A 17,525-nucleotide genomic window follows, 5' to 3' on the forward strand; every position below is an offset into this window, starting at 1 on the left:
GTCATCGCTGTATCATCTCATCCTCAGTCATCGCTGTATCATCTCATCCTCAGTCATCACTGTATCCTCTCATCCTCAGTCATCACTGTATCCTCTCATCCTCAGTCATCACTGTATCCTCTCATCCTCAGTCATCGCTGTATCATCTCATCCTCAGTCATCACTGTATCATCTCATCCTCAGTCATCGCTGTATCATCTCATCCTCAGTCATCACTGTATCCTCTCATCCTCAGTCATCACTGTATCCTCTCATCCTCAGTCATCACTGTATCCTCTCATCCTCAGTCATCACTGTATCCTCTCATCCTCAGTCATCACTGTATCCTCTCATTCTCAGTCATCGCTGTATCATCTCATCCTCAGCCATCGCTGTATCATCTCATCCTCAGTCATCGCTGTATCCTCTCGTCCTCAGTCATCACTGTATCATCTCATCCTCAGTCATGACTGTATCCTCCTATCAGTACAATGGCTCATGAACAGTGCCATTAATTGTAACTGGTGTGTGTGCGACTGTCCTGGTGTGTGCGACTGTCATGGTGTGTGTGCGACTGTCCTGTTGTGTGTGTCTGTCCTGGAGTGTGTGTGTTTCTGTCCTGGTGTGTGTGCGACTGTCCACTTCCTGCTCGTTGTGTCCACTCAACATGACGGGAAAGATCATGAAGACAGTTTCCATGAAGCTCTCGGTCGGCGGCCGCGAGTGAAAGATAATCTTTGTCTCTCGGGAACAACGAGTGCGACGGAGACATTCAGAGTCGGAAGCATCTCGGATAATGAGACCACCAGAGATGTGCGACACAGTCCGAGACCCTCGAGCCCGTTTTTACACTTTTTCTACTCGAGTCAGGTCGTTCCTACTCTCTGGAAGTGACACGAACATTTCATGTCAAGTAGCAAAAGAAGAAAATGGTCATTTAATGCATTAATGGAGGGAAACAAAAGTCATTATTTAGGGGTGAACGACAAAAGTTAGACTTTTCTCTAGAACTAAATACTGAACTAGTGTGTTCCAAGAATATGTTCAACTAAAATCTTTGATAAAAAAGTTACTTTCCAAGGAAAAAAATAACAATAATAAAAAAGTTTTTAATTGAATTAAAAAATACATGAACAAATAAAGAAGCATAACAACACGACACACAGTCAAAGTTGTGTAGTAACTATTTAAAAGTTGAGGGTTCAATTCCAGCTTGAGACCACTCTTGGTCCTGTCATCTGGAAACTCTAATTTCCTCCCACATGATGAATGGTGGCAGTGAATTATCGGTTGGTGTGTGTGTGTGTGTGTGCATCTGCCACCCTGTGTAGCTGGGATTTGACCCCCTAGCAAATGTCAGAGAGCAAAAAAAGACGAATGAAAAACAGATACAGTTCATTTTTCTACAGGTTTGAAAAAGTGATTTTCGTGGATGGTAACAGAAGTTGTGTTGTCTCTCTCTCAAGACAAACATAAAGACACACAAACCTTTCTTTCCCGTCCAGGAAGAGCTTAAAGGACGTTTAAATAGATTTACTTCATTGTTCTTCACCACTTGTGTGACTCAGGGTCGTCAAGGAAACGGATGATGTCACGAGGAAGGAAAGAAGCTCTAACAGCTGTGTGTGTGTGTGTGTGTGTGTGTGTGTGTGTGTGTGTGTGTGTGTGTGTGTGTGTGTGTGTGTGTGTGTGTGTGTGTGTGTGTGTGTGTGAGCGTGAAGGCTCGTGATGGTAGAACTTCCTGTGACCTCCAGTGCAGGTGTTGCTGTCCCATGATGCTTCACTGACACAGTAACGGTGGATCATCCGAGTCACAGCATGAACACAACATCAAAGGAAGGTTTGGACGACAAATTAATTCACTACGATAGACGGACAGACATACAGAGATAGAGACAGATGAACAGACATACAGAGATAGAGACGGACGGACAGACATACAGGGAGCGAGACAGGTGGACAGACATACAGAGATAGAGACGGATGGACAGAAATACAGAGATAGAGACGGATGGACAGAAATACAGAGATAGAGACGGAAAGACAGACATACAGAGATAGAGACGGAAAGACAGACATACAGAGATAGAGACGGACGGACAGACATACAGAGATAGAGACAGATGGACAGACATACAGAGATAGAGACAGATGGACAGACATACAGAGATAGAGACAGGTGGACAGACATACAGAGATAGAGACGGATGGACAGACATACAGAGATAGAGACGGATGGACAGACATACAGAGATAGAGACGGACGGACAGAGATACAGAGATAGAGACGGACGGACAGACATACAGGGAGAGAGACGGATGGAAAGACATACAGAGATAGAGACAGATGGACAGACATACAGAGATAGAGACGGATGGACAGACATACAGAGATAGAGACGGATGGACAGATATACAGAGATAGAGACGGATGGACAGACATACAGAGATAGAGACGGATGGACAGACATACAGAGATAGAGACAGATGGACAGACATACAGAGATAGAGACGGACGGACAGACATACAGAGAGAGACGGATGGACAGACATACAGAGATAGAGACGGACAGACAGACATACAGAGATAGAGACGGATGGACAGACATACAGAGATAGAGACGGATGGACAGACATACAGAGATAGAGACACATGGACAGACATACAGAGATAGAGACACATGGACAGACATACAGGTAGACGAACATACTTAAGGAAAGAGATAGAGACGGACGGACAGACATACAGAGATAGAGACGGACGGACAGACATACAGAGATAGAGACGGATGGACAGACATACAGAGATAGAGACGGACAGACAGACATACAGAGATAGAGACGGATGGACAGACATACAGAGATAGAGACGGACAGACAGACATACAGAGATAGAGACGGATGGACAGACATACAGAGATAGAGACACATGGACAGACATACAGAGATAGAGACACATGGACAGACATACAGGTAGACGAACATACTTAAGGAAAGAGAGAAAAAGAGAGACAGACGAGTGAACAGACGGACAGAGAGATGCAGATAAATCGATCAGAGAGATGAAGGGATCAATACATGGATCAATACATAGATAGTTAGTACTAATGGTTTTACAAGACACGGAGATTCTCAAGTCATTAGTGGACATTTGTCGGCGGCACAGGTGGACGCTGGGATCTCAGCGAGTCCACATTTCTGTGTCGCCTCCAGTTAGTCCTGATCAGACGCAGGAGGAAGTTCAGAGAAGCAGGAGAAGAGAAAGACTCGCCAGGACGTCGTCGCCGGAGCAGCAACGATCACAGTTTCATCTGTTCAAGTTGACACCATCGCACACTCCCTTCATCCCTTCATCCTTCACTCCCTAAATCCTTCATCCCTTCATCCTTCATCCCTCGTCCAACATCTCAACTATTCACAGAGAGCATCATCCAGAGACGGACCTGAGATCCAAACTAGAATCAGTTCAAATAGGTGTCAATTCAGATCCTCCAGGAGAAAAAGAGAATATTTTTATACTTCTTATCTGTTCAAGCGATCAAGGTCCAGACGTTCCACATTAAAGTGAGATTTACGAGGCGTGAGCAGACCATTGTTCAAAAGATCTTCTAACAGAAGCAACAGGTGGAAGACGAAGACGTTCAAGAGGGAAAAAAAGAAACAAACTATTACAACGGTTTAGTTCATTCACATCTAATAATCCCACAACAAAGTGATCAGAGTAAAACTATAGCCTGTAACGGAGCGGTTTGCAAAGGTCGTGACCCGAGATGTGTCAAGATGAACAGAGTTGAGAGAACAGAAGTACAAAGTACTTGAAATAAGGTGTTTGCTAATGAAACCACGACACGTTTATCCAGTTTAAAACACAGGATTGTTCTCTGAGGTCTTGACATTATTTGGTAACATTTCCACTTAACGTCCACTTACTTCACTAAAATCAAGGCATTGAAATTGTATAATAATATAAGTATTTGTCTCGGACATTTCGCATATTCAATGTTTTGTTGTCAAACTAAACCATGATGTACAGACTCACAAGTCACCGGCCTTTTGTTACATTTTAACTTGTAAAAACTCTCTTCAAAAAGTGTATTTAAACGTTTATGTGTAGTTTTACTACCACAAAGGTGTATATGCCGAGCAGTTGTCAGGTCTTCTTCCTAAAATGTGATGTTTTGAAGGATTTCATTATTACAGGACATAGTTAAATATTGGTCTAATTAAAATAATACATTATAAAAACTTATTGACACAGAAATCATTTAAAATGCGTGTACATTTCTATTGAAGTGAATTCTGTTCAGTCATACAGTGTTTTTGTTACAATAAATCAGAGAATGAGAGGATACAGTGATGACTGAGGACGAGAGGATACAGTGATGACTAAGGACGAGAGGATACAGTAATGACTGAGGACGAGAGGATACAGTGATGACTGAGGACGAGAGGATACAGTGATGACTGAGGACGAGAGAATACAGTGATGAATGAGGACGAGAGGATACAGTGATGACTGAGGACGAGAGGATACAGTAATGACTGAGGACGAGAGGATACAGTGATGACTGAGGACGAGAGAATACAGTGATGAATGAGGACGAGAGGATACAGTGATGACTGAGGACGAGAGAATACAGTGATGAATGAGGACGAGAGGATACAGTGATGACTGAGGACGAGAGAATACAGTGATGAATGAGGACGAGAGAATACATTGATGAATGAGGACGAGAGGATACAGTGATGAATGAGGACGAGAGGATACAGTGATGAATGAGGACGAGAGGATACAGTGATGAATGAGGACGAGAGAATACAGTGATGAATGAGGACGAGAGGATACAGTGATGAATGAGGACGAGAGGATACAGTGATGAATGAGGACGAGAGGATACAGTGATGACTGAGGACAAGAGGATACAGTGATGAATGAGGACGAGAGGAAACAGTGATGACTGAGGACGAGAGGATACAGTGATGACTGAGGACGAGAGGATACAGTGATGACTGAGGACGAGAGAATACAGTGATGAATGAGGACGAGAGAATACATTGATGAATGAGGACGAGAGGATACAGTGATGAATGAGGACGAGAGGATACAGTGATGAATGAGGACGAGAGGATACAGTGATGAATGAGGACGAGAGAATACAGTGATGAATGAGGACGAGAGGATACAGTGATGAATGAGGACGAGAGGATACAGTGATGAATGAGGACGAGAGGACACAGTGATGAATGAGGACGAGAGGATACAGTGATGAATGAGGACGAGAGGATACAGTGATGAATGAGGACGAGAGGATACAGTGATGACTGAGGACAAGAGGATACAGTGATGAATGAGGACGAGAGGATACAGTGATGACTGAGGACAAGAGGATACAGTGATGACTGAGGACAAGAGGATACAGTGATGAATGAGGACGAGAGGAAACAGTGATGACTGAGGACGAGAGGATACAGTGATGACTGAGGACGAGAGGATACAGTGATGACTGAGGACGAGAGGAAACAGTGATGAATGAGGACGAGAGGAAACAGTGATGACTGAGGACAAGAGGATTCCCATCGAATTCCCTTTCCTTGAACTTCACTCTGACTCTAAACCAACGTATGTATACAACCCTTGACATCCATCATCCCTGTTCCTTATCTTATCTTAATCACAAGCATCTTTATAAGTCACCATGACAACAACAACATCATCGACCTTCATTTTGAGTTAACCGTCCAGTGGGCCACATAAAATGACTTGGCGGGCCAGTTTTGGCCCCCACAATATGTTCCTCGTCTCTGCGAAACCTCATAAAACACGTCAGGATTAATTTGTGTTTCATTTGCGATGTGTCAACACATGAAGAAGAGCCACTTTCTGGCAGAACAAGTGTTTGGATTTCTCCCTTTTCCTTTTGCTCAGGAACAGCTGGAGGGAAAATAACAAAACAGGGGAAAAACAAAGATTGATAACGTGAACTCCCAAAAAATCCACATGTTCACTGACTCACGTCCCTTTGGATCTGAACGAACCGTGAACACCCACAAATGTTCACTTTTCAGCGACAAACACTGATGTTTGTCCGATGGTTCGACTCCTCCTGATGGTTAAATATGATGCAACTTGTCACGAGAATCATTTAAAAACTGAGCTCAGGTTAATGTTTGAAATATAAAACACTTTCTAGTGACTTTTATCATTCAAATATTGGGACAAAAAGCAAACATTTGATGAGAAAATTCCCAACAAAAACCGGGATAAGTCACTGAAAGAGCAGGTGAAGGTAAACACTCGAGTAGAAAGATGCTCAGGTGAGACTTCAGAGAAGACTTCAGATCATGTCGGAGACGTCGGTCGTCGAGTGAAGATAAGAAGACGTTGTAAACTTTATCGTTCGCTCTCTTGAACCCAGAAGTCTGGAGATTGTTTTACGCTCAAACAAAAGAGTTACAGATGTAGAACCGGCCGATTGAACAACCGGTCGTAATGTTCGGTGCGTCAGGTTCGGTCAGACGTCACGAGGCCCTCAAGATGCCAAGAACTTGACGAGTTCTGTTGCCTTTTAGTCAAATCTCATGTTCTGATGTCGAGGATAAAATCTAGTCGTTCCTGGTCTCCACGTCATAATAAAAGACTCTGCACTAAACTGGCCGATAAGATTCTCGAGGACAAAAGAACGTCGAGAGCCAAGAAGCTTCGGCAGGAACAACACAAATGTGAACCAGGTGGAGCAGCGCAGAGAGAACCAGGGCCTCCTCGGGTTCGTGATGGATGGGTTCGGATCCCGAGGCTCTCGTGTCCCACGGGAGTTTTCTCATGAAGGTTCACACTTTTTCATTCAGAGTTTCCTCTCGTCCAGACCATGATTGATCAGAGAGGATCTGCTACGAGACCAGTCGACATCCGAGCGGTTTTAACCGTTTATAGAAGAATCTTATCGACTATCGTCAGTTGCTGAAAAAAGGTCGACTTGAAGTGCAATTTTGTGAGTAACAAGATATATATTTTTGAACAGTTAGAATATAGATGTGGACGAGAGGGGGGTGGGGGGGGGTGGATGTTTACAAATCTTTCTACATGTGTAACCGAGGCTTCTAACCGACGTGTAACCGATGACACGATGATTGTTATAGCGCAGTTGCGATAAATTACCACTAGAGGGTTCTATCTCAATTTAGACAGTACACACAGTTCTTATGTTTTTATCTACTAAAGTATCACCAACAGAACACATGGATCACTTTATTAACTGTATTTTAACGAACTAAAGGGAGCAGTTTTGTCATTTTAATTTTAAACCCTTTATAAGAACAACGAACATGTACGTATAAATATAATGATTGTACTTCTCGTATCTTGTAACAATCTTTCGTTAAAGCTTGTGACGCTTCAAAACTTGTACGACTTCTCACCCTGAATTCCGGGTTCGAGATCCGTCTAGTTATCGTCATTTTTACGTGATCTTTGATTTTGACAATGAAAAATACTCGTTTTTTTTTCTAGATAACATGATCGTAGTATCTCGTCGCGATGCCCCCACGACTACAGAACCTTCGCGAATATATTCATTCATTCATCATTTACGAACATTTTGAACGCTTAAAAGAAAAATGAACACGCATGTGAGAATAAAATAGTTTTAGCTCAAATAGTCTTTTGACTCTTTAAACCTTGGGAGTCCTCGCCGTCATTGTCTCAAAACTTTATTGGAGTCACAGTCTGCGTCCCGGGGTCACGTGACCCCAAGCAGTTGCAGAAGACAAATATAGCTTCACCTTGACCTCCGGGATTCGAGGAGCCGGAGGTCACCATTGGTTTTGACGCCCACTCGGAGCAGTTGAGAGATAAAAAATGCTGAATGCTCTCAGTTTGAAAAGACAGTTTGAAAACTATGTCTGTTGGAAACATTTAATTCAGGTGCTAGTTCAATAATAGTAGTAATAGTCGCGCTAACAATGCTAAGCTAATGTTTACAAAAGACTTCATTTTTGCTGTTCCTGTTGGCTTAAACATATTTTAAAGTTAAATAAAACAAACAAGCCCGGATTCTCGGTCAGGTTGCAGCTGCATACCAGACAGTGATGCTGAAATCTTTCACAAGACATCGATGAAAACTCAACAGGTAGACGATTAAAAAAAACTATTGTTTTGCAGCCAGACAGTGTCGGCGTATTCCGCCCTCAGAGAGTCCAAAATGTTTGGCTTGGTTGGAACTTCAAAGGTTTCTGGATTTAAATTCTAAAGCAAATACTCAACAGTTGCACACACACACACACACACACACACACACACACACACACACACACACACACACACACACATACACACACACACACACACACACACACTCTCACACACGACAGAAAGGGAGAAGCAGAGCCAGCTGGTTTTGACAGCTGGAGCTCGTGACATAATCAGACTCAAGAGAATCACAAACACATGTCAGGACGTACACATGCAAAAAAAAAAGGCGGGAGATTATATAATCCTTAAAATGTTCATGAGAGACGATGATGCGACAATCCCCGAAAATCCCACAAAAACAATATAAGCAGACGAGGACAGGGGCGGGTCGTGATGGTGACGGGGAGTGACAGCCGTTCGTTAGAGTTCAAATAAAACATCTGCATAAGAAGATGTTTTCACATATAACCGGGAACAGATTTCGTCAAGAGCCGAAGTCAGATCTGGATTCAAAGGGAGGAAATCGGAACCAGAAGTGCAAATCAACCAAGAGTCCTCCTTCAAAGAGAGCAATCTTTGAGCTGGACGCCAACTTTATTACTTCCCCATCAGGAGCTGAACAAATATTGGATCTAACGTCTTCAGAGTCGTCGCCGCGGCAACTGATACTATGCTGGGGCTACACATTTACATCCTGAAGTTAAACTGTGAATCCAATATTCGTAACACTCTCGATAACACGACGTTGGAGAAGTTCTGGAGTTTTATCTCGATTCTGAAATTTACATGACAATATTTACAGCGTTTGTTCATTTTGGTTTTGCAACTAAACGTCCGACCACTAGATGGCAGCAGTAACTATGTCCCCTGCAGAATTATATCCTGCGATGGCTGAGGACGAGAGGATACAGTTGGCTATCATGAAGCCTCATCAACTGTATCATGAAGCCTCATCAACTGTTTCATGACGCCTCATCATACGTTTCATGAAGCCTCATCGTACGTTTCATCAAGCCTCATCATAAGTTTCATGAAGCCTCATCATAAGTTTCATGAAGCCTCATCAACCGTTTCATGAAGCCTCATCAACTGTTTCATGAAGCCTTATTAACTGTTTCATGAAGCCTCATCAACTGTTTAATGAAGCCTCATCAACTGTTTCATGGAGCCTCATCATAAGTTTCATGAAGCCTTATTAACTGTTTCATGAAGCCTCGTCATAAGTTTCATGAAGCCTCATCAACTGTTTAATGAAGCCTCATCAACTGTTTCATGAAACCTCATCAACTGTTTCATGAAGCCTTATTAACTGTTTCATGAAGCCTTATCATAAGTTTCATGAAGCCTCATCGACTGTTTCATGAAGCCTCATGAACTGTTTCATGAAGCCTCATCAACTGTTTAATGGAACCTCATCAACTGTATCATGAAGCATCATCAACAGTTTCATGAAGCCTCATCAACTGTTTCATGACGCCTCATCACAAGTTTAATGAAGCCTTATCATACGTTTCATGAAGCCTCATCAACCGTTTCTTGCCTCATTAACTGTTTCATGGATCCTCATCAACTGTATAATGAAACCTCATCAACTGTTTCATGGAGCCTCATCAACTGTTTCATGGAGCCTCATCAACTGTTTCATGGAGCCTCATCAACTGTATAATGAAACCTCATCAACTGTTTCATGGAGCCTCATCAACTGTTTCATGAAGCCTCATCAACTGTTTCATGGATCCTCATCAACTGTTTCATGGAGCCTCATCAACTGTATCATGGAGCCTCATCAACTGTATCATGAAGCCTCATCGACTGTTTCATGGATCCTCATCAACTGTTTCATGGATCCTCATCAACTGTTTCATGGAGCCTCATCAACTGTATAATGAAACCTCATCAACTGTATCATGGAGCCTCATCAACTGTATCATGAAGCCTCATCAACTGTTTCATGAAGCATCATCAACCAGTCACTTTTTCTATTTTACAAGAGACTCCTGTGTTTGTCTCAGTGGTGTCTTGACCTTTTATTTATAATATATTTAAGTATATATTTTATTAAGTATTGTTTTGATTGTTTAAGCGCTTTGTGACCCTGGTCTAGAAAAGCGCTCTACAAATATTATTGACCATCATTGTGCTATCATAGCCTTTTATTTTCTAAGCTAGCACATTAGAATAAACGCAATATTTCATTAAAGTATTTGCTGTGTTTATTTAAAGACAGGTTGACACGAGACACATGTTGAAGTAGTTCAAGTTACTGTGAAAACAAAGATTATATTTATGTTTCTGTACGTCAGCGAAGCTAACAATGCTACAGAAAGTTCGCTCGAACTCCGTGACCACGAATCCACGGACGACTGAAATAAAACGTTCTCGAGGCGGCGGATACAAAAGGTACTTTCACCCCCGGGCGAGCATGTGAGGCCCACAAATAACATCATGAGAAAAGTCAATTATTCAGCCATGAAAGAGAGTCTTTCACGGGGGGACGGGACAGGAATAGACGCCGACGCTCCTGGTTCTGGAAACAGACACCAGCAGTTTATCAGAGACACTTGACCGTGTGGCTCCTCCCGTCCCCCCGTGGGGGTCTCTGCCGGAGGAGACCACTTCTTATTAGCGTCGCTCTGATGTGTGGAATGCAAACTGCAAACGCATGTGCCCCCCCCCCCCCCCCTGGTCGCCCCCCTGACACTTGAGAGGGCGGCACCTCTTCGCCATCTCGGGGCCCATTCACGGCTCTATTCTTCTGCAGGGCGAGAGCCACATTGCAGGAGGGGACGGGGGGGCCTCTCATTCAGGCATCAAAACTTTTTTCTGCGAGAAGTTTGAGATGTTCCTGGACCTCACGGGTTCTGATGGATCGGTTGGACGAACACAGATGTGATTGTGTCACCGTGTCGGGAACAACAACAACAACAACAATAACACCAGTAAACACCAGAGAATCTTCTGACCTGCGAGACGATGAAATGCCGGCGAGTCTTCTTCCCGGTGATGTTGATCCACCTGCACTGCAGCTCAACACTCGCTCATTCTGACCCGGTCGCTCCAGCTTCTCTCGTTCCTCCTCTCGTTCCTCTCGTTCCTCCTCGCCCTCCTTTTCCTTCTTCCGATCGCGATGGTCTCGGCTCTTTAAAGCAGCAGTGAGTCAGCTTTATCTGCCTCTCACACAACTTATCAGAGGCTGCAGAGGACGGGCTGGGATTGAGAGAGAGAGAGAGAGAGAGAGAGGGAGAGAGAGAGAGAGAGAGAGAGAGGGAGAGGGAGGGCGAGAGAGGGGGAGGGGCAATAGAGGAATGACAGGAGTGAGATGTCAGTTTCAGATACAATCTATGAAATGATACGATACATTTTTATTTTCCCTTTGGCTGTAATAATGCGGCTACTATTATGAGAGAAAATATTGATACACTTAAATATGAAGTATTTCTTTTTTTTTTGACCTCGATACTGTAGAGATATTCAACAGCGTCTGTATAGTAATACAAATAAATAAATATGTTTTTATTACTATTGCTTTAGTTTTAATCATAGTTGTCCTTTGAATTTTAAATAATCGGTATAAAATAAAAATAATATTTTCTTTTTATTTAACATGCAAATATTCACTGTGCATGTTCATTTTTGTGTTTCAATTAAACCTCCGGTCTCTAGGTGGCAGCAGTCATCAAGTTTTCCACAGCTAAAGAAACAGTGAAATCTTGGACTTTTTACAGTGTTAATAAAAGTTGTGTAACTGAATATTGACACATTTAATTATCACAATACTGCCTCTATATTTAACAATACTGCAAGTTTTTAAATTTCATTTACAATAAACATTTAAATACCAAAGTGTTTGCGTCCTATACACCAAGGGAACAGTGAAGCGGTGTGAGATGACTTAGGACTACACTATCACAACACCAGAGTCAAGTACTGGACAATACTACACATATATACTTGTTACTACACTATCACAACACCAGAGTCAAGTACTGGACAATACTACACATATATCCTTGTTACTACACTATCACAACACCAGAGTCAAGTACTGGACAATACTACACATACATACTTGTTACTACACTATCACAACACCAGAGTCAAGTACTGGACAATACTACACATACATACTTGTTACTACACTATCACATCACCAGAGTCAAGTACTGGACAATACTACACATATATACTTGTTACTACACTATCACAACACCAGAGTCAAGTACTGGACAATACTACACATACATACTTGTTACAACAATATCACAACACCAGAGTCAAGTACTGGACAATACTACACATATATACTTGTTACTACACTATCACAACACCAGAGTCAAGTACTGGACAATACTACACATACAGTATATACTTGTTACTACACTATCATAACACCAGAGTCAAGTACTCGACAATACTACACATATATACTTGTTACTACACTATCACAACACCAGAGTCAAGTACTGGACAATACTACACATATATACTTGTTACTACACTATCACAACACCAGAGTCAAGTACTCGACAATACTACACATATATACTTGTTACTACACTATCACAACACCAGAGTCAAGTACTGGACAATACTAAACATACATACTTGTTACTACACTATCACAACACCAGAGTCAAGTACTCGACAATACTACACATATATACTTGTTACTACACTATCACAACACCAGAGTCAAGTACTGGACAATACTACACATACAGTATATACTTGTTACTACACTATCACAACACCAGAGTCAAGTACTGGACAATACTACACATACATACTTGTTACAACAATATCACAACACCAGAGTCAAGTACTGGACAATACTACACATATATACTTGTTACTACACTAGCACAACACCAGAGTCAAGTACTGGACAATACTACACATACAGTATATACTTGTTACTACACTAGCATAACACCAGAGTCAAGTACTGGACAATACTACACATATATACTTGTTACTACACTATCACAACACCAGAGTCAAGTACTGGACAATACTACACATATATACTTGTTACTACACTATCACAACACCAGAGTCAAGTACTGGACAATACTACACATATATACTTGTTACTACACTATCACAACACCAGGGTCAAGTACTGGACAATACTACACATACATACTTGTTACTACACTATCACAACACCAGAGTCAAGTACTGGACAATACTACACATATATACTTGTTACTACACTATCACAACACCAGAGTCAAGTACTCGACAATACTACACATACAGTATATACAGTACTTGTTACTACACTATCACAACACCAGAGTCAAGTACTCGACAATACTCACAACACCAGAGTCAAGTACTCGACAATACTACACATATATCTTTGTTACTACACTATCACAACACCAGAGTCAAGTACTCGACAATACTACACATATATGCTTGTTACTACACTATTACTGTATATCAAGACATTTGAGCAATTACAATTTTAATTGCACTATTAATATAAATAGTATATACATGTCCAGTGGTACATTACATTTTACATTTAATTAATGAATGCATGGAAAAAATAGCAAAAAACAACATTCATTTGAAATGTGATGGTTGTTTAAATCAAAAGCTGTAAAAACTCAGTCTTTAAACCACATATTCAACGTCTCATGGCACACGTTTACTTCCATATACAACCTTCTTGGCAGTTCTAGCGAAAGAAAAATAGTTAGAAACAAATAAACAATTTTCTTTTTGTTAATACCAATTTTAAATCCAGAACATTTTGGGAATACAATATAAAATGTTCATTCTGAACATATGTATATATTATTTGTAAAAGTAGTATTACAAAAAGATAATATTTTGTTTTGAAGAAAACACTAGCATTAGCAATGTTGCAGCTAGCATTAGCAATGTTGCTACCTAGCCTAACAACACGCCCTCACCTACATGTAAGTGAACAGCGAGACACAAATACATGTAAACGTCCACGACCATCAGGTCCTGAGACGTTATCAGATCAATAATTCAAGTAAAGCTGCCGAGCGTGAAACTATCAGTCGATCTGAGGGTCGTCACGAACACACGCTGGAACTAAAGCGTAAAGATTCTTGCTGGTATTCGCAGGATTTCCGCGTCGAGCTGTAAAAAACGACGGCGTGTTATTTATCTGCCGACAGGAGGACATAGCTGTCCCGGAATAAACCTGCAGGATTCTAACATTAGCACATACTTGAGTGAGACGTACAGGAACGTAAAGAGCTGCAACATTTAAAACCACTGAAGTGTCGCCGCAGTATCGACGCTCACACCAGCAGTTTGTTATCGACTCCAACGAGTGGATCAGGGAAGGAGGGAATAACATGATGTGATCAAAGTTTCTGCACAGAACAGAAAAATACAGGATATTAAGTTTTAATATGATGTGAAAACGTATCCATCTGCGACTACGATGAAGGAATAAACAGTACAGAAGAAGATATGAAGCTCCAGACATTATGAGTCGATACATCTGCAGAATCCTGGTTAAATTAAAAATATATAATATAGATGTATAATTAAATAGATGCTGGAAGTACCTTGAAAATACATTGTTAATTGTAAACATTAAAATGTGAATTATTTTCATTTCAATCAACATTTTATTTTTGCTTCTATTTTTAATGCATGAATAATTATTTATAAAATAATACATTATGTAAAACAATAGATTTTTACAAAATACATATATACAATTTTATTTATATTTTTGTCTACACTACTACATATTTTTTTGGTTTATTATTTACTCTTAAAGCTTTAGGAAAGGAAGCATAACGTGATGTATTCAAAGTTACAGTAAAAATATAGTATATAAAGTCATAATATAGTATGTTCTACATTTATCTGCGGCCACGTTTGGGTTCGAAAACGAACAAATGATATTTAAATAATACAATATAAAGAATAAAGTATGAAGCTCATCCTCCAGACATTACAAGTCGATCAATGTGTATAATCATTGTTAAATTGAAAAGGGACGAAACTGAATAAATAAATAATGTGATGTGAAATAGAGACGTTGAAATACTAAAGGTAACAAAAACAAACGTGAATAAATGTTAAGTATTTAAAGGAGGAGGATGGTTTCTGTAGCAGAAATGTAAGTTGCTAAAAACTTCTTATATAATGTTCTTTATCTTCTTTCAAAATTGTTATTTTTTATTTTCCTTATCTCCTTAAATGATTGATCTATACTATTAAAGTATTTAAGTAATTTAAATATACATTTAGGATTTATGCTGGTCTTGTATGGAAGTACATCAGTGGCATCAGAATATTGATTTTATTACGTTTCAAATATTGTTACGTTGAATTGGTTTGAATAATTCAATTCAATCACTCTGCTTTGATGTTGTCACATGATCGTTTACGCGTCGCATGATTGGCTGAAGGGACCATCGTGTAGCTCGGCGCTCGTTTGGTTTTGTCTGACTTTGCACTTGCATTTACGCTGAATTTGAAAGGCTTTGAAGGTTGTGATATTGAATGTAAAAGGCTACGAATAGAAAAATAGCGAATCTAGAAAATATATTTTTGAATAATTGAAATTGAATTAAAATATCAAAGGGAATGTGTGAAAAATTATGAAATTTATTTTGAAAATAACAAGATTTGAAATGTTAAATTCACTGACATACTGCCATAGTCCTAGCAGTTCAATTTAGCGCCTGGGGACACTTACAAAGACACGGTTTCTTTAAGTGGCATCAATGATCAGATCAGAGATGACAAGACTGGGACAAACGTCCTGAAGCAGTTTAATAATGAGCTTCTCTGATGAAGAGGCAGGAGCTCAGACAACATGGGGTTCAAGCCTCTTAAGTCTCTGATCACCAGTGTTGACGAGATACAGTCGAGATGTTTCATCTTGAAGCGCGACTTCACATCCGAACACCACCTCCATGTCTTGTTTAAAGGTAGTTTGAGACACAGGTTTTGTCTAGAAAGGCGTCTCAGGTTAAGATTCAAGTCTTGACTTCTTCCATTGCTGCATCGAACACATTCTTTACTTGAAAATATGTTCGAGGTTTAATTAAAATGACGTGAAAACATTTGGATCTAGAGATGCCGTTGTTTTTTTAATTCTTTAAACTTGAACTAAAATGTGTGTGTGTTAATGTGTGTGTGTGTGTGTGTATGTGTGTTGTGATGTTGGAGTCTATTCTATCATTAGTGTGTGTTAAAGTGTGTATGTGTGTGTTGTTGTGATGTGTGACTCTATTGTATCATCAGTGTGTGCGTGTTTGTACAAAGCCGTATTGGAGGTTTGTCACCACGCATCATCAATCCTGGAAGTCTCCACCTCCAAGGGAGTTGTTGTATAAACAAAGCGTGATTACAACTGGAGGTGGAGTGAAGCCATTATTACGTTATAATGGACTCTCGTAACTTCTCTACACAAGAAGGATCTGTCTCGCCTGCAGTTCATACAAGACTCTGCAGCCAGAATTCTGACCTGCTCTAGTAGAAGAACTCACATTTCTCTGACACTTCACTGGCTACCAGTTTCTTTCAGGATAAATTTAAAATTCTGGTTCTTACTTTCAGATCTATTCATGGTCAGACTTTCTTTCAGTGATCTGATCCAGCCTTACACCCCAGCTCAGGCTCTGAGGTCTGTGGATCAGAATCTATTGATGGTTCCTGAACACGGTTCAGGACCAGAGGAGAGAAATCCTTCCAGACTGTTGCTCCTAAGCTTTGGAACAATGTTGATCTTTTTAAGTATATATTTTAACTGTGTTTTGTTTTGATTGTTTAAGCGCTTTGTGACCCTGGTCTGGAAAGATCTTTACAAACAACCTTTACATACTTACTTACATGTCACCAGAGTTGATCATTAGTGAAGAGAAAATATATAAATATATATACTGTATATAGTCTTATCAAGCTAGCATTAGCTTTTGCTAATCTCCAGTTTAGGTCAATTCGTGTTTTATTTTAAGTCCCATAATGCATTGCAAGAGCTTAAGAGAACCTTATGATGTTTAAATCTATCATTTAATTCTTGATTAAACGGGTTTTTTTCTCCCAAAATAAGCAGATTTTGTATAGATTTCTGCCTGGTTTTGCGGAGCTAAACTCCAGCAATGATCTGCAAGAAAAAGGTTTGTCGCGGCGTCGAAGGAACGAACGTTCAATTCATGTTGAAACGTTGAGAAGAACACGATGTTTTGCCGACGCTGCAAGTCAGATTTCTTCCCTGGTGTCCTGGCGAGTCACTAATGAATCGGCCTATTGAGTCGGACAGATTTGTGCGCCGGGTCGACGCTGCCAAACTGCATGTGCGTCGCACAACTACCCCGGCTCGACAACACACAAAGCTGTCGTTTGT

General features: G+C 40.6%; 1 protein-coding gene across 2 annotated transcripts in view; it reads right to left on the minus strand.

The window, feature by feature from the left end:
* add3a (adducin 3 (gamma) a) overlaps nucleotides 1-17,525 on the minus strand; it is a 76,017-nt gene that overhangs the window by 45,212 nt on the left and 13,280 nt on the right. For both annotated transcript variants that reach the window (XM_087808332.1, XM_087808330.1), the window contains exon 3: nucleotides 11,131-11,374. The gene's annotated coding sequence lies outside the window, so the exon portion shown is untranslated. The remainder of the gene's footprint in view (nucleotides 1-11,130; nucleotides 11,375-17,525) is intronic.

This window comes from Callionymus lyra, chromosome 1 (genome assembly GCF_982586985.1).
Source record: "Callionymus lyra chromosome 1, fCalLyr1.hap1.1, whole genome shotgun sequence".
Lineage (NCBI taxonomy): Eukaryota > Metazoa > Chordata > Actinopteri > Syngnathiformes > Callionymidae > Callionymus > Callionymus lyra.